Source organism: Canis lupus, chromosome 9 (genome assembly GCF_011100685.1).
Source record: "Canis lupus familiaris isolate Mischka breed German Shepherd chromosome 9, alternate assembly UU_Cfam_GSD_1.0, whole genome shotgun sequence".
NCBI classification, from domain to species: domain Eukaryota; kingdom Metazoa; phylum Chordata; class Mammalia; order Carnivora; family Canidae; genus Canis; species Canis lupus.
In genome coordinates this window covers 9698392-9725760 of record NC_049230.1, presented here as the reverse complement: position 1 = coordinate 9725760, position 27369 = coordinate 9698392, and the positions used below count along the sequence as shown (strand labels likewise).

At 36.9% G+C, this 27369-nt stretch overlaps 1 long non-coding RNA gene across 4 annotated transcripts in view; it reads right to left on the bottom strand.

The window, feature by feature from the left end:
* Positions 1 to 27369, bottom strand: part of LOC111097339 — a 569600-nt gene that overhangs the window by 5274 nt on the left and 536957 nt on the right. For 3 of the 4 annotated variants that reach the window (XR_005364246.1, XR_005364247.1, XR_005364250.1), the window contains one exon: positions 22286 to 22600. This is a non-coding gene — a long non-coding RNA (uncharacterized LOC111097339). Of the gene's footprint in view, positions 1 to 17885; positions 18007 to 22285; positions 22601 to 27369 lie in introns of those variants that run through there. The other variant, XR_005364248.1, reaches the window with a different exon arrangement.

The window sequence follows — 27369 nt, the reverse complement described above, 5'->3', positions numbered from 1 at the left end:
AGAGAAGGAGAAGCCCACATGCCATTGAGCAGAGAGCCCAATGTGGGCTCCATCCCAGCATCCCAAGATCATGAGCTGAGGCAATGCAGACGCTTAACTGACTGAGCCACTAATGACCCTATCATCTACATTTGCCTGATTTATTGAATTACTCTTACAGAAAGGCATGCATTATTGCAAATTAAATTTCTCTTTGACCTGTTATCAATGATTGCTTTATATATTTGGGCCTGTATTGTTAGATACATATAGATTTAATTTTGTTTTGTGTTCCTAGTAAATGGCTCCTTCATCATTAAGTCATGACTCTCCTTTTACCCAAAAATCTACTTTCCAATATTGATAATGATGTATCAGCTTTCATTTGCTTGCTATTTCCAGTTATATTTTTCTCCATATCTTTATTTTCTATCTTCCAATAACAGGATATTTTTTAAAAAATCTCTCAAAGCACTAGGTCATTTTATTTTTCCAGTTTTAAAATTAGTTCTTTCACAGAAGACTGTATTTTGTTGGCAGGTAATGTACTTGCTGATATACTTGCAGATCTTTAAACCATCATATTGTGCATTCTCTATTTACCATACTTTTTTTTTGCCTCTCTTTTATTCTTTTCTTAACTTTTATCTATGTAAGCCCATTTTACTCCCTTAATTCTTTTGAATGTGCTCATTTTATTCTTAATTGCCTACTCTTAAGTTTAAAAATAATTAATAGACTTTTAGTTCAGTTTTAGATTCATAGAATAATTGAGTAGATTGTATGTAGAGTCCCATATATAACACACCTCCAGCCTTATTATACAGTTTTATTTTTAAAATTTTGCACCAGTGTAACAGTTTTATTACAGTTAATGAACCAATATTGGTACAGTGTCATTTACTATAATCCATAGTCTGCATCAAGTTTCACTCTTTGTTTTGTAGAGTTCTATGGATTTTGACAGATGCATAATGATAGGTATGCGCCATTACATTTTCATACAGAATGGGTTTACCTGTGCTTCACTTATTCATTCCTTTCCTCCCTTCCCCGGAATCCCTTGCAACCACTGATCTTCTCACTGTTTCCATCATTTTGCCCTTTCCAAATTGTCATGTATTTGGAATCCTCTATTATGTAGCCTACCCAAAGTGGCTTCTTTCACTTAGCAATATGCATTTAAGCTTCCTCCATGTGTTTCTGTAGCTCAATCGTTTTTTTGTTTTGTTTTTTTGTTTTTGTTTTTGTTTTGATAATGAATGCTCTGCTGTATAGCTAGCTATGCCAGTTTGTTTATCCATTCACCTACTGGGTTGCTTCCAGTTTAGGACAATTACAAATAAATATTTGTATGCAGCCTTTTGTGTGGACATGAGTTTTCAACTCATTTCGGTAAATACCAAGGAGTGTGATGCTGCATCACAGAGTGAATATGTTTGGTTTTACAAGATGCCACCAAACTGTCTTCCAAAGTGTCCTCACTATTTTCATTCTCTCCAGAGAGAATGGGCATTGCTGTTGCTCTGCATTATCTGCAGCATTGGATGCTGTTAGTTTTTTAGATTTTAGCTATTCTAATAGGTATGTAGTAGTGGTATCTCATTTTTATTTTAATTTACGATTCCCTAATGATATATGATATTGATAATATTTATTTTTTATTAATAGACTATATTTTTAAAATAAACTATTTTATTAACAGGTATAATTTTAATTTCTCATGGGAGAATTTTTCCCTTACCAGTCCAGACAGACAGCAAATTTCCTGTCCCAACGTGTGCTAGTGGATTAACTTTTGCCTGTTTCCATTTCATAGGGGTTACATTCCTCACAGTCATTTGGGTTGTACAGGAGTCTCAGAATCAACTTTTGCTCAGTGGTTTCAAATCCATATTTTCTACCTGGTAGTGGGCCATAGGATTCCAGATAGCCATGATGCTGCTGTAACCCTGGCATATGTGATTCCTCTTTTTTTTTTTTATTTTTTGGTTTGGTATCCCCTCCTAGTTCCCCGAATTTGGCTTTTCCATTCATTCTCTCATTCCTAACTATCTGTTAAGTAAGGCATCATCTAGGGGCACCTGGGTGGCTCAGTTGTTTAGGCCTCTGCCTTCAGCTCAGGTCATGGTCTCAACGTCCTAGAATCAAGCCCCACGTCAGGCTTCCCACTGGGTGCTCTGTGGAGCTTGCTCTCCCTCTACCTCCCCCTGTTTGTTTTCTCTCTCTCTCTCTCTCTCTCTCTCTCTCATCTCTCTCTGTCAAATAAGTAAAAAAATAAGGCATCATTTAAACACAGCCTCTCACTTTATGGGCTAGAAGCTAAATAGTTTACAAAATTACTGAGATAATAGAATTTTATAATGAGGATACGTGAATATTTTTCTTTATTTACATTAGGAAAAAAAATTTAAATAAAAAAGCTAAGTTACCATCTTAAGAAATAGAAAAGAGAAGAGCAAAGTAAAACCAAAGAAGCAGAAGGAAGGAAATAATGAAGAAGAGATGGTGGTTTTTTTTTTTTTTCACATTTTAAAACAGAAAAATAACAGAAAAATCAGTAAAAAGAAAGGCTGAATTTAAAAAAATTAATAAATTTTATAAAACAGTAAGAAGGCTCCAGTTGTGAACTAGGAAGGAGGTTCTCACCAGATCATCATCATGCCGACACCTTGACCTTGGACTTACTAGCTAAAGTCAGAATTAAGGAAAATAAATTTGTTGTTTAGAAACTACCCAGCTGCCTCTTTCACATCAGCCTAAAAAAATACTATAGCTATTAAATAAATTGAATCCATAGCTAAAATCATCCAATAAAGAAAACTTTAGGCCCCATTGATTTCACTAGCAAATTCTCCCAAATATTAAGAAATAACACAAACACTGTGCAGTATCTTTCAGTAGATGAGAAAGGAGGGAACACTCTACAACATATTTTATGATGCCAACATTACCTTGATAGCAAAACCAGATAAAAACATTAAAAGGCAGAAAGACCATAAATCAATATACTCATGAACATAGATGAAATAATCTCAATAAAACACCACCGATTGAATTCAGTATATGTAAAATGTATAATTCTATCAAATAAAATTTATCTTAGGAATACAAAGCCAGTTCAACATTCAAAAATCAATCAGTGTCATCTATCATATCAGCAGAATAAAAGTAAAACCAAAAAAAAAAAAAAAAAGGTAATTACCTTAATGGATGTGAAAAAGCATTTGATAAGGCTTAACAGATTCATTTATAATAAAAACTCTCAGCAATCTAGGGATAGGAAAAGATTTCCTGAACATGAAAAAGGGCATCCACAGGGAGAAAGAGCTTAAGCTATTATTACACTCAGTTGTGAAAACCTGGATGCTTTCTCCCTAAAATTGGGTACAAGATAAGGATGCACTTGCTTCCTACTCCTATTCATCACTATACTGGAAATCCTGGCCAATGAAATAACACACGAAAAAGAAATAAAAGGAATACAAATTTTAAAAGGAAGAAATGAAACTCTCTTTTCACAGTTAATACCATCTACATAGAAAATCTCAAGGATTAGTTCAAATTAAACCACCAAGAGCTATGACTACATAACTATTACAATGGTAAGAAACAAAAACAAACACAAACACCTGACGTTGCCAAGTGCAATGAGGACAGAGAGTAATTGGAATTCTTATGCATTGCTGGTGCGGGTGCAAAATTATATGGCAAAACATTTTGGCAACTTCTAATAAACTTAAACATACACTTACCATCGGATTCAGTAATCTTGCTTCTAAGTATTTAATCAAAAGAAATGAAAATTTATGGTCATTCAAAAACCTATATATGGATGGTTTTAATAGCTTTACTCAGAATCACCAAAAACTGGGAACAACCTGAATGTCTTTCAACACATGAATGAATCAACAAGCTGAGGAACATCCACACAATGGAATATTACTCAGTAATGAAAAAGAATGAACTTCTCAAGTGGAATGGCATGGATGAATCTCAAATGCATATATTATGTAGTCTTAAAAAGCTGAATATTACTGATTGCATTTAAAAGTTTTTCTATAAAAAGCAAAACTAAACAGAGAAGATATTAGTAGTTGCAAGGGGTTGAGTAGAGAAGGACTGACTACATAAGAGTAGCATCAGGGAATTTTTTTATATCATGGAGGCATATTTACTGTTTTCCATGGCAATTACATGATTTTAAAATTTTTGTAGAACTACATACTAAAAGAGTAAATTTTATTGTACATAAATTTTAAAATAAAATAATGACATGAATCTTGATTATCATATCATACTGTATCTTTTTCTTATTAAAAATAAATACTCACTACATATGTAGCTGGATTTTGTAATTAACTTTCCCACCTTCCTGTGGAAGTTCCAATACTAGTCACTGGCTGAGTTAAGAATTAGAGAGATGATCTGATTTGCAATCATCATTTTCATGTTCTAAATAAACTAATTTATATTTCCAAAATTTTTTCCTAAGATGGATGACTCCAGTAATTCTTCACCTCCCTCATTCCATTTCCAGTAACACTAATAACTTGGGTTTTCCTAAATTGGCCCCACCCTAAGGCAAAGACAACCTCTTGTGGGGATCAGCTTCTTGGTGAGAATAGGATGTTTCCACCCACCACTGTATATTGACACTTGCTATGCTTCTAGCCATAAATCACTTGATGACATCACATTGTTGCTATAAATCCATGAACAAATAAGCTATCCTTCCATTAGGGAACATAAAATGGTCCATTTTCAGACTCAGTCTGCATACTGTTTATGGGTTGCTTGCTGCTTTCAGGGTTTTTACAAGAGAACATCCACTGTTTCTTTCTGGCGCTACTCCAGAGAGCAATGTTAACATTGCCCATTTTCCAAGATATTTGGTGGGAACACTGCATAACAGAGCCACATTTTCCATCAGGGACCTGCACCATATTTTAGTCTCTATTTTCCCAGACAAATTAAACCCACTGTTTTATGAGCTTCTTCAAACGGGCTACACAGTAGCTCATTTTATTAAGTATGGATACTGCCACTCAGAAAACCAATCATATGATAACAGAGCCTAGAGCTTACAGATCGTAGAACATATTAATTACTACCTCAGTGTCTGACTCTAAATTACTTACCTTCCTTAAGGAAAGTTGGGCAATGGGCTAGTGTATGACATTGGAATGGAAAGCACCATGAGCTCAGGTTATCTGCTGAGGTGGGGAGGGGTGGAACAGTATGGGATCACTAAGCACTGAGCATCAAGAAGGGAGTACATTTTTACACCGCTCATTCCTTCATTTCTTTATTTGAGCCAAAAAATGAAGCTCCAGTATCAACACTCAATTCTATAATTTTCCTTCATGTTTTTAAAGTCAGCAATTTAGTTTGAGATTTCAACCCAAAAGTAAGTCATAGTAACAATGAATAAGTGGTAAAGAGATTCCTCAGTTTAGCTCAAAGAAAGAGATAATAGATAGATGATACATAGCTGAAGCTACATGCATATACACTTATAGAAATGTGTATCCATTTATAATTATATGTAATTTATAGAAATATATACATATTTATAGAAACACAAGGATTCAAAGTTTTGAATTGTTACTGACTAGCCCATTCAGTTATTATTGTTAGATTATCCAAGCCAATCCCTGGTTTTTGTTTCTTTTATTTTTTGACTCTTTGTCATCAAAATTGAATTACTTAGGTTCAACAGGTTTGGGATGGTTCCTTGGTTATTTCTATGATTCCTGGTTCTTTTGCTTAACAAATAGCAATTAGAGTAACACTCAATAAGATAGGCTAAATTCATTTATGCTATGACAGGCACTGTAGTGAGGGTTGCCTATGTTTTATCATTTTAAAACTACTACAACTCTATGGGGCATGCGCTGTTATTATTCCCACCTTGTAGATTAGAAAAATAAGCATCAGAATATTGAACACTTACCCAAAGTTGTCCAACTTGTTAAAGAGGATCCTGATTTTTGAATGCATGTCTAAATGACTCCAGGGAACATTCTCTTAGAAATAACATAACCCTGACCCAATTATTAGTAATTTAAATAAGACAAGTGAGTATGTTGCTATTTGGTAAATAAAGGACCTTACTAGGAAAGAGAGAGATAACTATCGTGAACCACTTAGAGAATATAATAAAAGCTATATATAGACCATCTCCCTCCAAAACCATCCATAAATATACTCAAAATATTTTTCATAATTCTGCCCACTGATTTGAGATGTTCAAAAAGAAACCTAACAATAAGGCCATTTAAAATCTGTATTTGTCTATTCCTTTCTTAAACCAATAGGATATGTATATATGAAATTTATTATGATAAGGAATTGGTTGTCTGCTGTTTTGCTGTCTGCAGTCTGCAATCTGGACATTCAGGAAAGCCAGCGGTATGGTTCTGGTCTGAGTCCAATGGCCTGAGAACCTGAGAAGCAGACCGTGTAAGTCCTAGTCTGTGTATAAAAGACTGATGTCCCTGCTCCAGAAGACAGGCAGGAAGAAAAAAGGAATGAATTCTTCCTTCCTCTACCTTTTACACTATTCAGGCCCTCACTGGATTGGGTAACACCCACCCACAATGGGGAGAGCATTTACCTTTACTGAGTCCTCTGACTCAAAGGCTACCTCATTTGTAGCACCCTCACAGGAACAACCAAAAATAATTTTTATTTAGATACCTGAGCTTCCTCTGATCCAGTCAGGTTGACACATAAACTGAACTAACACACCCTTATGTCTCAAGTGATTTTGCATTTTTGTCGGTTTTATTTGTTTACAGTAGTTTCAAGGCAATTTGGGATCATGAAGAGATATAAAAGGTGGCCAATACAAAATGCAAAGTCCAGGCTTCATTGTCAGATCAGCCTAAATTTAAATTTATCTTTCTGGGGCACCTGGCTGGCTCAGTCGGTAAGGTGTCTGACTCTTTAATTTCAGATCAGGTCATGATCTCAGGGTCATGAGATCAAGCCCAGGTCAGGCTCCATGCAGGGCCTGCTTGAGACTCTCCTTCTCTCTCTGCCCACCCCCTAATTTTCTCTCTCAAATAAATAAATCAAGTCTTTAAAAAAAATTTATCTTTCTGATCTTCTTACTATGGGAATGTGAGCAAGTTATTTAAATTCCCAAGATTCCATTTCCCCATATATAAAGAAAGGATTAACTTCATAGATTTTTATTAGGTTTTAAAGAAGATATATTTGAAACCCAGCAAATTCTTTGGTACATACTATAGGGACTCGATATCTAGAAGTAGTTACTGTTAGTCCAAAGTTCAGTGTGGCATAGTACATGTGTGCACATGTATGGTGGTGGTGGTGATATGTGTTTGTGTTGGGGTGGGTGGGGGCTTCTCCCTTTCCAAATAATTGAGTTAGAACTACATTGTTTGTTCCACATAAATACTCTACCCCAACCAGGAGCAAAAAAAAAATTTTTTTTAATAAAATAAAGAAAGCCCTATACAATTAAAAACCAAAAAATTGGCAAGATGGACCTGATCTGCAAGGAGAAATGTGTTGCTCATGAAGTAAAATTTGAAGAAAAGAAGAAGTGTGTGGCAGAAACAAGTGAAAAACTGAATTCACAAAATGTCCTTATATTCAATATCAAATAGTCCATTAAACTAACAACAAGAGCAGCAAAAAGATGTACAGAGAGGAGCAGCTGACCAAGAGCACTCAGCTGTGCTGGTCACAGCAAATAGAGATCAGGAGACTCATAGGTGACAGCAGCAAGTGGAAATCCCTGGGAGATACAGCAAGAACTAGATGATGACATGGGATTTTCCCTTCCTGAGGTCTCTGTCTCAGAATTCCCAACTCAACTTGATGCAGAAAAAAATTATAACCATGCTTTTCTTTTATGCTTTCCATGTGGATAGAGTTCCAAAATCACATCATGGCAATGATACCACTAATGCCTTGATTCAAATGAAGAATCTTCGAAAGGCAAAGATCACTCAACATTTTATCACCACATTCACTCCAAATAGGTATATTTCTGGGGCTCCAGGAAAACCGTCCTGTATCTGGCTTTAAATGAAGATTTAATTGCGACCAGGAACTCATCTCAAGTGTCCATCTTTAAATTAAGATTGAAGTCATTGCCTTCTGAGGGTTGTTTTCAATTTTTGTGGGCAGAAGTGACTGGTCAGAGTACTGGAGAAATTGGAATGTCTGCTGGTAGTTCATCAAATAGTTGCCAGCCTAAATATGACCCAAATTGTGTTTTCTTATTGAGGCTTCATTTGGGCCTAAGTCTTGTTCCAAGACCCTGGTCTTTCGACAGGAAAGCTCTAGATGCCAAGTATCAGCAAGGAAACATAATTATTACTAAAATTGAAGCAGGTACTATGAAATCTTTTCATTTCAATTTGGAAATATAAGATGAAGAGTTTAATATTAACTCAATCAGTCAGTTTAAATTAGGTCACAGTGTATTACAGTTAATAGCATTAAGATCACTAATACAGCTCCTTGAAAAACAAGCAAAGTATTATAGTTAGTCCAAGTAGACATATTCTACAACGATTTGATTATATTTATATGTTTTCTTGCAAACTCCAGTGGTATTTCTCAAGATTTTTTAGGTGTCAACATATGGTTTCAATTTCTCTGAAATATATAGCATAGCTTGTTCTCAGAGCAAATGCTGCCAAACAGGACTTGTAAATGTATCTTGAGGTAAAACTTAACATCTCGTCCTTTCCTATAGGGCTCCTTGACTAATGGCTGCATAACCACCTCAGATGGAAAATCACACCATTACCCAAACGAGGTTTTCTCAACTGAAAAGGGAAATGCATTTCCCTTTCTTATGTCTACTAATCTATACTATCACACAAGTTTGGCCATCGAGAAGATAAAAATATAGGCATGTTTAGCTACTTCATAGTTGCCAGTGATGATCAATTTTGTAACAACTCAAACTAAAGGGATTGGGCTACACCATCAGTAAAGCAGAATATTTTCCGTAGAAGGCATCTTTAAATGATTCTGAAAATTCCCTGGTCTGCTGTTGCTCCAAACACAGAAAGAGGAAAATTTTTTTAAAGGGCTATATTTGATGTCTAATAAAAATATTGCCAGAAATTGTGATAACTCTCTATTTCCTGATGGAGCAAATATTTGTATAGAATTGTTTAATTTTAAGGTACATTTCAAATTCACTATTTGTGCACTTAATACACATTCAAAAGTTTTCTGTTTATCTTGTGTGTATGTGTATGCATAGATATGTGTATATATGTATAAAACGTGTGTATTTGTCTGTTTTTTTAAATACAACTCAGGGATGTAAATTTACAAATTCAGTTTGACATGTGTATGTTTTGTCTATACTATAACCCGAATCCAAGTAGTGTATGAATCCACTTTTATTTTTAACACCTCATAGACATTTCCCTATGTTATAAATTCTCAGGGAACATGGAGTTGGGTGGTTTCATTGGCTTTGCACAGCGTTCATCCCTGTCGAATATGTGTGTACCCACTGCTGATAAAGATGCAACATGGCTCATATACAGAAAATATTTCAAACTTTCGTTTTTATATTTGGGTAACAAGATGACAAAATTGGTGAGAAAAGGAAGGATTTTTGTCTCTGAAATTGTCTCCTAAGTTCCAAATGATTATCTTGAAGTCATAAACAATCCAGCAGTCCATTAAACCGTATCTCTCAATTACTCACGATTTCCATGCTTGGCCACCTTCACACTATTACTGTTTTGTCTCATACCAAAGATGTTTATAAAATATGTATAAAGAAACAGACTAAATAGAACAGGACAATGGTGTGCTTCAGTGAGAACAGAGCATGTTCGGTGCATTTCCCTCAGCAACATTGGGAACATGTTGTAGGAAGATTAAGACTCCAATTACTTTTGTGAGTTTAATACTTTCTTTCTTTTGATTGTAAAAAATAAAAGAGATTATATGTAATAATGTTTAAAAATACATATAAAGGAAGACAATAAAATGAAAACTTGCCTAAGCCACTGCAGAGATGTGTAACCACTTGTGTTTCTGTCATCTTAAAATAAAAAATAGGCCTATAACCTACAGAATTTCCTTAAAATATAAAGATGGCTCAGACCCCCTAAATTTCTTAGAGGTCCTGGTACCTTGTCTCTGATGCTTCCCTTGAGCAATAGCTCACATTTATTATGAATGGCCTTTTGGTGGCTGGATTTTGGGGCAGTGCTACAAAGGGACCTCAGGCCTCCCCAAATCTTTCCTGTTATTAGTAACTGATTCCTCTGGGATAACATTTAATTTATCCTCTAAACTGAAAATATTTTGAAGGGTTAGATAACCAGTCAAAATTAACAAACTAGGACTCACAGTATGTAGTGCATAATTGTATGGTGTTGGTTCCAGAGAATAGTCATAGGGAGAAAGGCATTTGATGGAAGTTGGGTTGAGGTGGACAAGGGTGAGGACTATTAGGAACAGGTGCCTTTCTATTATTTTTGAGCGAGAGCACCAGAGAGAGATCAAGGTGGGGAAGGGGAAAGGGAGAAGCGTGGAGGGAGAGGGAGAAGGAGAATCTCCAGCAGCTTCCATGCTCAGCACGGATCCCTATAGGAGCTCAATCTCACAACCCTGAGATCATGATCTGAGCCAAAATCAAGAGTTGGTTGCTTAACCAAATGAACCATCCAGGTGCCCCAGGAACAGGTGCTTTTAAGAGCAAATCTATTGGGCACATGTGCTTCCTTCCACAACTCAGAAGCACAGATTTATAGCTCTTTCTGACATTTAAGAAGCAATTGTTATTCTAAAGAAGCTGCACTTTGCTGGGTTAGCCACCCAGGTGCTGGAGCTGCGCTAGAATTCCGATTCTCTCACTTCACAGCTGTGTGCCCTGGGCACATTTACCAAACCTTGTCTGTGTTTTCATCTGTGAAATGGGAATTATCATCCCTAGTGGCATATGACTATCAAGAGGAGTCCATGAGGCAATTAATGGGGACTCTTATGGAAGTGTCTGGGATATAGGAAGCGCTGCCTAAGTATTGGCTCTTGAGAATGCAACTCTATCTAGAGGGAGATGGATGAACGCAAGGAGGCCTTGCCCTTGAAGAGCTCACGTCCAAAGCATGGATCTGGTCCGTCTCATCTGCTAACTTCAACTAAGAATTCTGAGGTTTTAATTCAAGTTCAGAGAAAAAAGGAGCACCTGGTGTGCAGAAGAGGGTATTATCATCGTATCGCGCATTTTCATGACTTTCCTACTAAGATGAAGGAAAAACAAAATCAACATTTTCATGAGTTATTTTTACAACCTAATGATCTCCCTTAAAACATAAGTGCATGGCCTAATGTAACGTAATACTCTTTCATTCATAAAGTTTATGTATTTGAGTTACTTGCAGTGAACATTCATACAACAATTTGTTTCATTTTTGACATATTTTCTACCCTCAAACCACTGTGTTCTTCCATTTCATAAAAAGGAATAGAGAAATCATAAAGAAGACATAAGAAAAAAAGAAACAATAATTAAGAAGTGATGATTGTATTTTGGAAGAAGGACCAGCTTTTGTTAGATGCATCTGTTTCTTACTTGGCTCCCTAAAGTTCTGTTCATCACGTATTTCGCTGCAAAAGTACTTGGCTTTATAATGATTTGAAAGCCTGTTTCTGTTTGCTTCAATCTGCCACAAGCAAACGGAGGCAAACAAATGCTTGGTAAATGAAGAATGATCAAAATGGCCTAATACATCAGCCTAGCCAATAACAGATGTCCTCTCTGGATAGCCATTTACAAAATTACTGACAAAGCAAATCATGATCAGAAAAACAAATCTGTAAGGTACAATTCTTTTAACTTAAATTAATCATACATAAATCTGTAGAGTTAGCTGGCCTTGAATATATGCCCATATATGCACATCTTTATCAATCTTCATGTACATCTCTGTATTTCATTTCCAAATACGTAAACATCTGCTGGAACTATACCCTTCTCAGTGTACTTGAGTTATAGCAAAAAGCTTGACTTTAGGGGCTTATAAAAAAAAAATCCTCTTTCATAAAAAAAAAAAACAAAAAACAAAACAAAACATTGAAAGTGGAAAAATTTTACCACAAAATTAATATTTACATAAATGGATTTTCTCTATATATAACTAAACGGTCACATCAATCATTTGAAACTTAAAATGTATTCTTTAACTCCAACAACTACATTCCTTATTCAAAATTTATAATTTGTAGCTAATTCATTAGCAATATTTCTCCTAGTTGAGCAAAATAATAGAAACATAACATTTACTTTACTCCTAAGATACAGATATTAGAATTAAAATCTGATTTCTAGTAAATGTATTTAATAATTTAAAAGTTATTTTGGGGAAAAATATGTTATATGGGTTTTTAGAGATAAAGTTAACTAGATGTGGTCTTTGGAGCCTTAATTAGAAGGATATAGTTCTGAAATATGTCCCTTGTTTAATGTACCAGAACCAAAGTGTAGAAACACTTTAACAGATTGTCATACAAATTAGCTCCATTTAAAACTGTTTTCATTAATTTCTTCTGATTTTCTAGTTTGTAGACATCCCAAAAGAGCAGAGAAAATCAGGGGACAGAATGTGTGTAATTTCAATCTGAAGTTAAGTACTGTTAATATTAAAGTGCATTTTTTATTTTTTAATAATAAATTTATTTTTATTGGTGTTCAATTTGCCAACATACAGAATAACACCCAGTGCTCATCCCGTCAAGTGCCTCCCTCAGTGCCCACCACCAAGTCACCCCCATCCCCCGCCCTCCTCCCCTTTCACCACCCCTAGTTCGTTTCCCAGAGTTAGGAGTCTTGCAAGTTCTGTCTCCCTTTCTGATATTTCCTACCCATTTTTAAAAATTTTTATTTATTTATTCATGAGAGACACACACACACACAGAGGCAGAGACACAGGCAGAGAGAGAAGCAGGCTGCATGCAGGGAGCCTGATTTGGGACTAGATTCTGGGTCTCCAGGACCACACCCTGGGCTGAAGGCAGCACTAAACAGCTGAGCCACCCAGGCTGCCCAGCACATTTCTTTTTTAAGTAATTTAGTAATTGTGATTTTACATGATCAACATTACACTGTATATAATTCCCATGATACTTTTATTTCCTTAACTCTGTAATATAAGCAATTTCTTATGTCATCTAAACCAAGAGATGAAAATGAGCTTTGAAAATTGGACTCTAATGGCCATCTAATTCCAATGGTCTGTAATTGGAGTCCGCCAACCTTTTTTATGAAAGACCAGGTAGTCAAGATGTTTGGTATTGAGAACCAGTGGTCTTTTTCCCAACTACTTAGCTCTGCTCTTGCAAGTCCAAAGCAGACTGACTATGGGCAAACAAATGGGTGTGGCTGTTTCCAATACAACTTTATTTATGGTTATTAAATTTTGAATTTCATGGAATATGTACATGTCACAAAACATAATTCTTCTTTTCATGTTTTTTCTCAACCATTTAAAAATGTAAAAACCATCCTTAACTCCTAGGCAAAATAAACAGGAGGCCAGCTGAATTTGGCATCAGATCTTAGTTTGATGATCCCTGGTTTATAGTTCCTTTAACTTACGATATCTCTGAGTCTCTCCTAGGGAAGCTATGATTCTGTTTACCTGTTTTGATTCCATATTGGACCTTTTTATAATATCTGAAAAGAGTGCCAGCAGTTACTTGACTTTTAATGGAAACATTTAACCAACTGAGAGATTTTGTTGTAAGGGCTTCTAGAAATTCATTCTAAACTGGGCATCTCCCACACTCTAAATCCAAGCTGATGTAGAGGAGGAAACATTTTCCTCAACCTTCTTAGGGTTGCTTCCTGGCTGGGTGTGCAAATTAAACTGACAAAGACAGTTTAACATTTTTTTTTAAAAGCATACATATTTATTTAAGTTTTATGTGACCTGGAGCCTCCATAAGGAAATGAAGACCCCAAAGAAACATTAAGACCTGTGCACTTTAAATGCTAGGTGTGATGAGTGGAAGTTCTAGAGAAATACAGGTTAAGGAGTATGAAGTAATGGTAGTAAACTGGGGAAAAGTCAGTGAGGCCTTTTGTTCAAATTCTGCTTGAGATCCCTTTGTTCTCGGAGATAAGGATGCTCCTTTCCTGGGGATATAGGGTGGCACCTCTCTCATGAATGTTTTATGACCTGCTTCAGGACAGAAAAGCAAGCAGGCAAGGAGGTCAGAGTAACCTGCCTGTTTCTGCCATTTTTTCAAACACCTTCAACTTGAAATATTCAATATGCCAAGGTGCCATATTTTGGGGTAGCATGTCCTGAACCCTATCCCGAATTTATGGAACGTTTGAAATAGTTTGCTTTCTTACCAGTGATTGTAATTTGTCATTGTTCTTTCAAATGGTTACTTTCAAAATGATGACAGGTGATTAAAAAAAAAAAAAAAGATATGCTGCCATTTGTGAGAAATACTTCTTAAGGTGAGAAAAAAGGAAAAATACTAAAAAAAGGAAAGCTACTGTGTGAGAAAAATCAACAAAGGCACCATGAATATGCCTTCCTTTCAAAACATCAGGTCTGAGAGGGCTCCAAAGGAGCGTTCTAACTTGGGAAAGGAGGCCAGAACCTTCTGTAGGGCAGGTGGTGCCTTCCAGGAACAATTTTCTGGAATGGTTGGTCAAGGATGGTCCTATCAGAAGGAAGAATTGTTCCTATGAATTAACAGCCACTGTTTGGGCAATTTGGATTTTATTAAAAAGGATGGGGAAGAGGTGGGGCTACTGTCAGGTGTAAGAGGGGATGAGGAGAAATGATGGGGTTGGGGAGACACGCATAGGGCTATGGTGGAAAATTCACTGTCACACTGCACTAGTGACCTATTACAGAGTACTTAAATTAGAACTATACCTTATAAAGAGGCCATTTGCTAGAGTCTGTATCACGTTTTCTTCTACTTCCACAATGCTAAAAACAGGATTACTGTGTGGGCTTAATTACTATAAGAAAGTTATTGTTAAATTCTCTACTGATTATATTTAACAGGTGGATGCAGTAAATTCAGCCACAATCAGATCCATGATGCAGAAATGTGTCATTAAAAATCCTCAAATAAGGCGCGGGTTGAGCAATATTCAACAGACCAATTATTTTCCTCAAAGCAATTAAATAACAATAACAATATTAGCTTTTCCTAGAATGAATGATGATCATATGACAGGAACATTATCTTATGACAGAGCATGAGCTAGGTATTATAATCTTTTTTTTTTTAAAGATTGTATTTATTTATTTGACAGAGAGTAGAGCACAAGCAGGAGGAGTGGCAGGGAGAGGGAGGGAAAGAAACATGGGGCTGGATCCCAGGACCCCAGGATCATGACATGAGCTGAAGGCCGAGATTTAGCAAGTGAGCCACGCAGGCACTCCATTATAATCTTGATTTTAAAAATGAAGCTGCCAAAACTTAGAGATTTTAAGCAACATAGATCACATAGCCAATGGAAGTGAGCATCTGAACTCGGGCAGCCTTGTGCCTACCATATCCTTAACTATTAGGCCACAGAGATAAAGACTCGATTATTGACGACGCGGCTTAAAACTAATTACAGATCATTTCTGCAGAATTCATTCTCTGGGGAAATTTTATTTCTAGAAAAATAATTGGCAAAACGACCTACAATAGTGACCGCTTCTCAGTGTATATAAGGACCGCGTTAGTGATTGCACCATGCAATTTCACTGGTCCCTGCAATATGCCCAAAAGTGTAGCATTCAATCTTGTTAGAGAAAATCAGTCCTCAAGAGAAGATTCATGGGCAGAACCCAGTCACTCTTCTTTTTCCTCCAGAATTAAGAGCCAAACTCTAACATGTTCTTTTAGATTTCCTAAAAGGAAGGGGGGAATAATGACCCAGGAGAGCACACTGAGACAACACAATTTGCATATCTTAACAGCCTCCCATGGTGCCCTGCAAATGGAGAACAGTTGAAGGATATAGAGTTCCTTTTACACAGCATAACCAGCGGAAATGACCACTGATGTTAATTTGAAACAGAATGAGACAGCTACACTGAGGTGCCTTGAGGAAGTATACAAAGAGAGCCTTCTCTCTTGCACGAGGTGCTGACATTGGGTGAGTCCATCCTGCGCAGCTGATGGTAGGAAGGGCACATCCTGAAATCTCAACACCTGGATAGAGCTCGGGAGATTTTGAAAGAAAGCTAGACAGACGGTTTCTCATAATGACACTGCAAAAATCCCAAAGGCATCTGCAGCTGGCTCGCTTAGAATCTGAGTTAAAAAAAAAAAAAAAAAGACACAACTTTTTTCTAGAAAGGCTCATTTATCCATGTAAACAAAGTTAAGCTACTTAATAAATCCTTTCTAAGTTCCCATTTGGGGTAGACCTATTTTTGCTTTACGGCTCTTTCTGGGGGCTCGGAAATTCTTGGTTGTCATCAACCTGCTTTAATCCCAAGCACAGCCCCAGAACAGAGAAGCGTCCGTTCATATTGAAAGCAACTGAACAATCTTTGCAGAATTTGATTTTCTATTTGTTTTCCCCCCATTAAAAATATCATCTCCCCTCAATCCATATGCAATTCAAAAGGGAATTCACTGGGAATTTTGTGGGTTAGCGTTTAATAAGACATGTGACCGATCCACTTTTCTGTAGCCGTGACACCAATATCAATCTGTTTGCTTTCCCAAATAATCAGTTTCAGCGTATCATTAAACGGTCTCGAAGATGAGTGATTAATGCACTGGGTCAGGGAAAAAGAAAACTACTCTTCCTCAGGGATGAGAGGCATCCAGTAGAAAAGGGGGAACTCAGGACTTCAAGCATGAGCTGCTTTTCCCTAACCTGTAGAGCAGTGACATATAGCTTCTTAGTGCACAGAATTGACGTGAGGTTAAACAGAATGAAAACGATATAAAACCATCATGTGAGTGTACAGTGCAAGGCCATTTGTTACAAGATAATTTATTATTCAGGTTCAGATACACTGCCTTGGACGCCACCTTGAAACCTTTCTTAGAACACAGTGAGATCAGAATAAATAATGAATAGAACATAGCTCCCTCTGGCTGTATCGTGAATTCCTAGCCTACATAATTTATGCACAGTGAAAGACTAAAGAAAAAAAAAATCAAACAGAAAATGTCTGGCTCTCACCCTGGAAGACTTTATAACTTGTTTTAGGATTAAATGATACACTGGTGCAATGAATAGTCATACACAGACACACATATACACACACAAAAATCTCTATCTCTAGCTAAGAAAATGGAACGTCCACATCAGAAGCAAGGAAATTTTTCAGAGAAAAGAAGTATCTCTCTGCGAGACCTCACAAACCCAGAAAACTAGTCCGACCCTCAAAGTGGGCTGTAACCTGTGTCGACAAGGAGGAACTAGAGAGAGGTCCAGAAAAGAAATCTTTGTGAGATAAGACTTCATAAAAATGCCCTACCTCTGGGAGATAAAAGTGCCAATTACATGCTTATGATTTATTTGATTTTATTTGGTTTCCATAGAGAGGCCACTCTTGGTTTTGTTTTGTTGTTGTTGTTTTTTCTTCCTGGCGTCATTGAGCAATGCAGTTGACATAGAACATTGTGTAGACTGAAGTCACACAAGGTGTTGACCTGATACACTTACATGTGGCAAGGTTATGATACCCTGTTGTTAGCTAACACTCTCACTACCCTTCTTTTCTGTGATGATACCATTTAAGATCAGTCCTCAAGAGGCCACTCTTAAAACATCTATGTATATGAACAAATCTAAAAACTGGTGTAAATTCCACATGTTCAAGTGTGAAAGGGAACGCCAGCTCACCTCAAGTGCCAAGTGCAGAGTGAGGCTTTGACTCTGACTCCCCTTCGCATATTACCTGGTTGATGGGAAATGGTACCACCAGGTCCTCAAGAGTCTCCTGCTTTCTCGGAGATGCACCCTCCAGTAGCCCCTTCCACGTGTGGCACTGAAAGGCCTTCCTGGAGCCCAGCCAACACCTGCTCAGAGAAGGAAGTAACGACACAAGTGAGGGTCGCCGAATGACGCGGACAATTCTTAGGATCTTTGTATAACCTAAGAGTTTAAATTTATCAACTATGACAAAATAGTTTTGGGGGCTGAAATGGGGGGGAAAAAAACCACTAATTAAATGGTAAAATGTGTTAGTAGGCTGTGAATTAGACAAAATTATGCTGCCACCTCTGTCTGGCTAAAAATCGAATCATGGAATTACCGTGGTGCAAAAAGTGAGGACATTAACGTTTAATTGCTTGGCTAAAAGAAAATGCCACAGCACGGGGGAAATAAAACTTCACCAAATAAGGATTAGATTAAAACTGGGAGCCATCACCCATGGCTTCAGTGGCTCCTGTGAGCTCCGACAGCTTTCGAATTGCTTAAATAGTTAGAAAGGTGACTGTAACATTGACCAGCAAATGACATAAATCCAGAATTAATTATAAAGGCTTACATAAGCAAAAAGAAAGGGGCTCGCTGGATCCAGGCTTATTGTGAGATGTCAGCATAATGAAATTTTAATCAGTTTGTTTATTTAAGGAAGAATTAATTGCATATCATATTGCAGAAAATATAGTGCAGTTGTAAAGTTACCTGACTTCAGACTCTTATGTAAGTGGATCACTTGTATCTTAATTTTCTTGGGCAATTTATATAGTTTTGGGGGTTTATCAGGCCTGTGTTCAGCTTGTCATATTCACTGAAATTAAGCGATGCTTATGAGATCTTTCAAGGGGCCTCTTTCATTTTTTTAGGGAAATGCCCCTTCTTTGCCATCCCCACGCCTCCTGAAATGTCATTCTTCCACCTACTATGGAGTAAGTTATTTATGGATTGTTTTTAATTTATGAAGTGGTGAGGGGTGCCATAGTTAGCTGGATGCCCCCATGAAGTCCTACAGATCAATGGTGAAGCCATCCATTTACCAATTGACTTTTAACCCTCTCTAGCTGACAAAACAGGATTTATGTTCATGCAAAGAAAATGAGCTAAACCTTTGAATATAACCGGGTTTTTGTGTGCAACCTGAGTGTACTGCCCCTGAAAATCACCTATTTCTTAGAAATAGAGAGTGGATTGGAGCTAGCACTTGCCACAGAAGAAACCATAGGGCTTTGATGTTCAAAGTCAGAATATCCATTTTTATTGTGCTTCATGCAATTTCCAGATCAGTTTCCATCAGTGGAATAACTGTCTTATATACACATTATAGCCTATCATAGTACTAAGAGTTTCTTAGCTACAAAAATGTATTCCCCTTTGGCGTTTATCCTGGAATTCAGTATAAATAACATAACCGAAAATGGGATAGAGTAAAAGATCTTTGCTTCAGGAGGACAGATTTCTATATATGACATTAGTTACTATTACATAGATTATTTGGGTAAAGATTTATTGAAACCTCCAAATCCACCCATCACTGTACCAAATAGTGCTTTGTGAGGAGTCCAAGCCTGCATATTATTAGCGTATTTCATTGAGTGCTTAGTAGATGCGAGGCACCATTGTTAAGGGCTTGATGTAGACTCTTCTTGTCTGTCCTGGTAATGTTATGAGTTAAGCATTATAATTATTATCCAAATTATAAAGAGGGAGAAACTGAGGCTCAAACTGCCAAATCACACTGTGCTGGTACAACTGTTAAGAAGTGGTATACCGTAATAATCATGTTTTTTGATTTTCTCTATTTTAGGATCCTTTCACATCTTGGAACCTTACAAACCCCAGGAGGGAAGAGACTGGACTTCCAGGGTCAGCTAATTCCTAGAGACCTCAATCAACTTGCCCTTGAGCACAGTTTTGAGATGCAAACCAGACAATTCAGAGTTCAATCACCTTCTTTGTCAACTTCTCACTGATCAAGCTATTGTTCTTTCTGCTTTTAATCACCTCAGGGCCAGGTTTGGAACAACTTGAGACCACCTCTATAGGCCAGAGTTGGCCAGAAGTTGTTTCAAACGGTCCAATCCTAAACCTGTTCAGCTGCTTACCTTGCCTCACTCCTTCCTTCCTGCTAAACTCACAATAAAAGCTCTGGTCCACACTTTCTCTATACTCCCTCAGCCTCCAGACTGACTTGGTACTTTCCTGTGTGGACCTGTAGCAGCCAAGGGCAGGCTGCCTCACAATGGGTCACTTTGTCATGAAAATTATTTTGAGTTAAAAAGCAATCAAAACCCAGGAGATTTAGGAAAAGCACTTAACCTGCCCCTCAAATGCCTAAAATAATTTATATAGAAGACCTGCTCCAGGAACGGAACTATCATCGGAGCTATCACCATGGACAACTACATTGGGTTGTAAGCTAGGCAGGGTTAATAGGGAGGAAGCTTGCGAGGCCTGTTTGATCAAAGTCCTCTCTTTTCCAATCGTTTCAGACCTTGAGGGAACAGAAAATTCTTGCTTCCCTCACAGTCCATGTAGAGTGATGCTTGTTCCCTCATCTGGGGAACTGTGAGTAACAAACTATCTTTTCACCAATAACCATCTTCTGATCTCTTGGCCTCACCATACCTGACTAGGAACAAAATCCTGGCACATTATAAAACACGTGCCAAGGGTTGAGTCAAAGTCCTTTGACTGCATAAACTCCCCTCACTGCTTTCCAAACCCAAGGGTGGTCTTCTTCTTCCTCTTTACTTTCAATTTTAAAATAATTAAAGCTTTACAGGAAATCACAAAGAAATGTACAAGGAGCTCTTATGTGCCTTCCACCCAGCTCCACCAATGGCCACACCTTGTGCAACTAGAATTCAGTATCACAACTAAGACATTGACATTGGTACAATCCACACAACATATTTTAGACTTACCCACTCATGTGTATGTGTGTATAGCTCTGCGCAATCTTATCACATGTATAGTTTCTCTTGCTGCCACCGAAATCAAGGTGCTCAATTATAGCATCATCACAAAGCTTTCTGCAATAACTTATTTATAGTTACACCTACACCTCCCATTCCTAACCCCAGGCAACAATTAATCTATTCTTCACAGATGTTGTATGCATGGAATCATGCAGTGTATATCCTGAGATTTGTGCTTTTTCTTCCCCTCCGAATTATTTCCTTGAGATTAATACAAGTTCTTGCACTTACTCCTTTTTATTGCTGAGTAGGATTCAATAGTATGGGTTCACCACAGTTTGCTTAGCTATTCATCCACTGAAGGACATCTGGATAGTTTCCAGAGTAAAACTGGGATGGATAAAGCTATGAACATTTATGCGCAAGTTTCTGTATGATACGTCGATGGCTTCCAGTGAAACACACTTCCCGACATGCTCACCCTCACGTTGTCCTCTCCCCCTCAAATATGGGTTGGCCCAGTGAATCATATTAACCAGTAGAAGTGACACTGTGCCAATTCTGAGCCTAAAGCTTAGGAAGTTTTGCTCTGGCCCTTTTGGAAGTTAACTACCCTGAGAACCCAGTCCTATAAGGAAACCCAAGCTAACCACACAGAGAGGCCTGGGGGTGGGGGGGACAGCAGGGGAAGAATCAAGAAATCTAGGCAGAAGTGTGAACCAAGGCTACTGGCCAACCCATACATCTGCGTTCCAGCAAACCATCCATCATCAACCTTCCAGCCATGTGAGTTAGCCTGCTTGGGAGTGTAGCCTTAAGCCACCCCCACAACCCCCACCCCTACCTATGCCACTGAAGAACATGAGCTACGCTTCCAAAGCACTGATCAAAAGGCAGAATTGTGGCAGATAAATAAAGTGGTTATTATTTTAAACCACTAAGTTGTTAGTAAGTTCGTCCTACCAAAAACTATACATAACAATACATAATTAGAGCGGAAATACACATCCTACTTTAACTAGGTCCTGGACCTAGTTAACATATTAGTTCTTCATTAATTTGCTAAAATCCCAGGATATTATTTTAAGTAAATGTAGTTATCAACCATACAGATTTAAATAGGTAATAGGCAACAATGCGTATTTTATATAATGTAAACATGTAGTGTATTTGGATATTCTAGAAATGCTCTGGATCTGGAGTCACAGATCAACAATCAATCCCCAGCTCTATCCCTAACATGCTTTGAAATACCACATGCCATGAACAACTGTTAGGATCAGACAAAAGAATTGATCTAAAGTTATTTCGTATGCTGTAAGACATCAAAGTATTTTGTAGTGGCTCACAATCGATTCAGTTGTTGATTGATAAATGGGTACAAAGAAAACACAGGTGCTGATTATAGTTTAAACAACACTGAATTAAAAAAAAATAAATAAAGAACACTGAATTTAGCCCACCATCACCTTTATTATCAAACTCTCACAGTATGTTCAGACATTATACAAAGTATACTATTATACTTTCATTAATTTATGCAAAACCCCATGACTTTTAATAAATTGAACATATAATTAACCTCACATGAAAGCAGAAGTGACTAGTAATAATGTAGCTAATTTGAATTAGACAAAGAATCACATTTCATTTTATTTCATAACTTTACATAACGACTACCACAGCAGAGAGGGGAGAGAATAATTAAGCTCGCGTGCCCAAATACATCTATCGATGAATTTCAATCATCTTCTCTTTGCTCTTTTTCCTGCCAAAAAAAAAAAAAAACAAAAAAAAAAAAATAACGACTTGACAGCATCTGATGTAGTGGCAGACATACACTTTGCAAATTTTTGTTTGTTTCTAAGCTATTTTTGGCTTTCTTTCGTCATTGAGTCCAAATTAAGTGTTGGTTAATGTGGTTACATTTTACTGGAGCTACTAAAATAAGGTTACATAAAGCAGAAAATGGAAATAAAAGTTTACAACAAGCTTCATTCTGCTTTCTTTCTTTGAAGCTCAGTGGAAAGTATGAGAGCATTGCACATTCAAGGCTTTGCATATTATTAAACTAAAAAAAATTATAAAGAACATGACAAGCTGAAAGGAAAAAGAAGCACACAAGCCAGTACAAATTCTAGCTGTTGATCATTTCCCCTTCATGATATTCCCCTTCATGGTCCATGGAGAAAAGCATCACAAATTCTGCCTAATACCATGTTTCCCTAATGTCCCAAACCTGGAAAATTAAAAAAAGTGAGTTTCTTTGGGTTTATGCTGCACTAGATAATCAATTTGTGGCCGATGTTTTTCCTCACCTAATTTCTCAGTTGTTTTGGAATTCATCAAATGTGTTCGCTAGTACTCAAAGTAGATCAAAAGCAGGTCAGTGACAAAACACAAATGGAAACATTTGGTCCCAGTTAGTATGAAATTCATTTCAGAAAAATATGGTCACAAAAACTAGGTGAATGAGGAAAGACACTAAGGAAATGAACAGGCTTCCAGGTATACATTATTTGGAGGAATTCCTCAATCGTAGGCTTCCATGGTGAGGACTATTTCTCTTCTACCCAGCATTCTTCTGACAAATGACACAGTTTAAAGTTGTTTTGCTAGTTGAGATCTCAGTCTGCCACTTAAAACATCTCAGAGGATTTTGTCCATTTCCCACTAATTGTAAAAGTGAGATTGTAATAGAGAGAAGTTGAAAAAATTATTTGAATCTGAATTTTAAAAAAAATTCAAATTCATTGTTCAGTTGAGAGTATGTTGCAAATGGTTCATTCATGGAAGTGCCTAATAACACACCTATCCTACCCTGTGTTAAGCTAGCCACCTTCTGAATATATAAATTGTATCAAATTATAAAAGCTAAGTATAGAAATAATCAAATATGCTTATCGCTTTGACCAAAAGGATGCTTCTCTGATGGCACATGATTAGGCACGGATGCAAGACCCTGGTGGTTACAATAAGTATTTGATGAATTGCTTAAATTCTCCAAATTATTTTATTCATTTTTACAAATGTGGGCATCACCACTACATCATAGGTTCTCCAATTGTAACAAAAAAAGATATGTCTTAAATAACTGTATTAAAAAAAATTGGGGGCACCTGGATGGCTCAGTGGGTTAAGCATCTGCCTTTGGCTCAGGTCATGATCCCAGGGTCCTGGGATGGAGCCCAGGATAGAGCCTGGGATTCAGCCCTGGATGCAGCTCCCTCCATGAAGCCCCAGATGGAGCCCAGCTTCATCCTGCTGGGCAGGGAGCCTGCTTCTGCTGCTTTCCTTGCTAGTGCTCTCTCACTTTCTCTCAAATAAATAAACAAATAAAATCTTTAAAAAATTTCAAATAGTAGTGAAATTAAGAAGGGAATACTTTACTCTTAAATTTCTCTAATATTTCATTTACAGATCCACACCTCTAATAGATTCTGAGTATAAATCTTTGATCTTAAAAAATTTCATCTAGATTTTAGATATACATTTAAGGGTGGTCTAGATCTCTCTTTGATCATAGGCTCTTAAGTTACTAAGTGCTGTATACACAATATTAAATACAGTATATTAGAGCAGAGAGTGGATATGAGTATTTGGCAACTAACTAGTCAAACTTCAGATATGTTTATTTAATTTAATAAAACTGTTTAGTTGGAGGAAGAAAGCAACTTTTGAAGAGCAAAGCTATTTTGGATTAACTTTCTAAAAACTTCAAAAAATTAGTTGTAGTATTTTCCTATGTTGCTTTTAGCCTTAAATATTATGGCAACAGAATCTTTTCCATCCCTCAAATTGTCAAAAAACAAAAACTAAAACAAGCAACCAATCAAACAAACAAAACTACTCACCTGTATTTTCTTCTAATCCTTTAGTATTTTTGTTTTCTACCATTTAAATTATTATTTCACCTGGGACTTAACTTTATGTAACTTAAGTTTTATTCATATTTTAACCAGTTTTCCCTAACTCTATAATCAAATAAAATGCTATTTCCGCAGTGCTTTTGAAATGCCACTCTTACTAAAAACTACTTCCCTGCATCTAATCTCTCTCTGACCTCACCCATCTTTTCAGACCATTTCATACTGGAGCCATTGCTGCAGCTCTCTGTGGACTCAGATCTGAGGGTAGTTTGTCTCCTCTGAAAACAAATCTCTCCTTTTCAGCCCCAGGACTTCCTCCACCACAGTGGCATAGGACGCATGGTGAAACTACTCAGCCACTAGGACACACACGCAAATCTGTAGGTATAAGTGAATAGTACCCTTGACCAAGGACAACCCCTGATCAGTGTGTGGGACAGGAGACCAGATGATACACTACTTTTCTGGCTTCGTCAGTGACAAAGATGTATTGTACATGGCTCCTCAGAGTATCCCCAGTGGGACCAGTTCCGGCTGCCCATTTGAGTTATCAGCCAAATAATGCTATATTGGCTTTGCCTCTTTCCTTGTTTCAATCTTCCAAGTCTCCAGCTCCTATCCCTTGGGATAATTCCTTGCATGCAATAAATTATCTGGATGCAGTAATTTGTTTTAAACTGATTTTAAAGCAAACCAAAGGGGCACCTGGGTGGATCAGTGGTTGAGTGTCTACCTTTGGCTCAGGGCGTGATCCCAGAGTCCTGGGATTGAGTCCCACATCAGGCTCCCTGCAGGGAACCTGTTTCTCCATCTGCCTATGTCTCTGTCTCTGTCTCTCCACCAGTGTCTCTCATGAATAAATAAAAGTCTTAAAAAAAAAAAAACAAGCTAAGAAAACCATCATTTATTCTTGATTCTGTTTCTTGACCTGATTCTGTACCATTAAACTGTCCTTTCATGGCTTTATAACATATTTGAATACCTGTTAAGGTAATTGTACATACACTATACTTTATTTGAAAATTACCCTGGTTGCTCTAGTGACTTATCTTTTTCAGATTAATTTTGAACCATTTAAACAACTCCAAAGTCGCATTCATTTTTCAAATTGGAAACTAATTTATTTCTCTCCAATTTCATATCCCTCTAATTATCAGCTGTATGGATTTGTGGGGTTATTTTTCTTAATGCCCCCATATCCTCTTTTACGAGTTAAAGGAAATAATTCCTTCTTCACTGAGTTGATATGAATAATAATCAGGTTATACACACACATATTAATAATTACACAGTTGCTGACATTTAGTATACCCTAAACATTCACAATGGATTATATATATTCTGATATCACAATAATATTAAATCTCCTAATCTATAAAGATAGCATATTGTTTCATGACTGAAAGGAAACCTCATATTCCACAGTAAAATCTAGTATTTTCCTTTTTATAGTCCTATATTTTTTCTGTAAAACTTTTCTATGATTTTTGGGGTATATTTTAATGACAATTTTGGATGAGATAATATTAATGTCATTTTCCATCTAATTAAAATGAAAATGTTATGTTTATTCAGCTGTGCTTAATGCTTTGTATATGCTACATCAATTATTTATTCTTATAACAGTTGTTTGAGATGAGAACTATTATTAGTTCTATTTTACAGATAAAGAAAAAGACACAGAAAAGTTGAATATTATCCCCCAGCTAGTAAAGAACTAATTCCAAATTTAGTTCAAGGCTAATCTTGATCTTATAAGAAAACAATTGATCATTCTATATTGTTTTTATAACAAGTGACCAACAACTTACATTTGTTATATATACTTATTTTTGTTAGTTCACTTGCTTTTTAAAAAGATAATCATATTAATTCTAGTTACTGATATCTTCTTTCTAATATTTATCTTTGTAATGATTTTCTGAACAAATAGAGCTTCGATGAATTAAAAGCAATACATTTTCTAACTCATATTTCATGTTGTTAACAGAAATAAAAGACAAATGTTCTAGGGAGAGAGTACCTCCCCATTTCTAAATCTAAAATATTTTGCTAAATCTGTTTGCCAAACCCTGAACACCTAAGAGTTCCCCCATCTTTTCTTTAAAAATAAGATACCGCCACCACCATATAATTGTCCCAACCTCATCTTGTAGACATTTTCTGATGCTTGGCTTGGAAAGGCAAACTCTAAGATACTCAGGAGCATATGGCAGGGAAAGGTGTTTGGGATCAGGTTAACCACCTTTCCCACCCAGGACACCACATTTGGCTCACAGTTCCCCTCCAGATGCTTCACACAAACCAAAGGACAGGTCTGGAGTCCAAGTTCTGAGAGAGCAGCTTAATTTCCAAAGGGCACATGACTAAGAGGTAACTTGAATTTTCCAGTAAGTCCTTTGCCTTCTTTTCCCTTCAAATTCATAGACGGCAATATTGAAATTGAGGCCCTGCATGGTGATAGCTCCTTCCCGATGAAACTTGGTTATTCACAAGACCCAAGGCATTGAGCCAACAGACTGATTCTCAGACAGTCTCCACATTCCCTCCTATGAGCCAGGGAGAGCAAAGAACAGCACCCATGTGTAAAGAAGGAGCAGATCTGACCTCAAAAGCAAGCCAGATGAAAGTGAGAAATGACATCAGCAAGAGAAAATTGCAATAATTC